The sequence below is a fragment of the Galeopterus variegatus genome, unplaced genomic scaffold (genome assembly GCF_000696425.1).
Source record: "Galeopterus variegatus unplaced genomic scaffold, G_variegatus-3.0.2 Scaffold1493, whole genome shotgun sequence".
Classification (NCBI taxonomy): Eukaryota; Metazoa; Chordata; class Mammalia; order Dermoptera; family Cynocephalidae; genus Galeopterus; species Galeopterus variegatus.
Window position 1 is genome coordinate 86,451 of NW_007727604.1, and position 522 is coordinate 86,972.

The window sequence follows — 522 nt, forward strand, 5'->3', positions numbered from 1 at the left end:
TAACCCCAGTCTCTTCCTTGTTCCCCAAGCCCTAAGAGTGGTAGCTAGCTATTTCCTGAGATAGGGAATAGCAGTAGGGAACAGGTTTAGAGGGGGGAACTCCAGTGTTCTGTTTTGGACATGATAGTTTAAGACACCTTTGAGATTCAGTGCTTACAGTGCTGCAGGCACTTTTGAGCCATCATTTATTCAACCACTGCACACACACACACACACACACACATATATACATACAAATGTACATGTATATGCATATGTATGTATATATATAATAATAAAAGCAGCCCATCATAAGGGAACCTAAGTGAATTGTTTTCCTATAGTGAGAGAGTTGGACGGAACAAGCAGATTTGTGCTGATGTTTGTATTGCTTCTAATTAGTTATGTGACCTTGAATAAGTCATTTCTTCCTTTTCTCATAGTTTTCACAGTTTTGAATGAGTAAGTTCATTATACTTTGATAGACACCTTAAAAGGGCATTATTGCTGATTGTGGCAGGAGGTAGAAAAATAGGCGTGAGG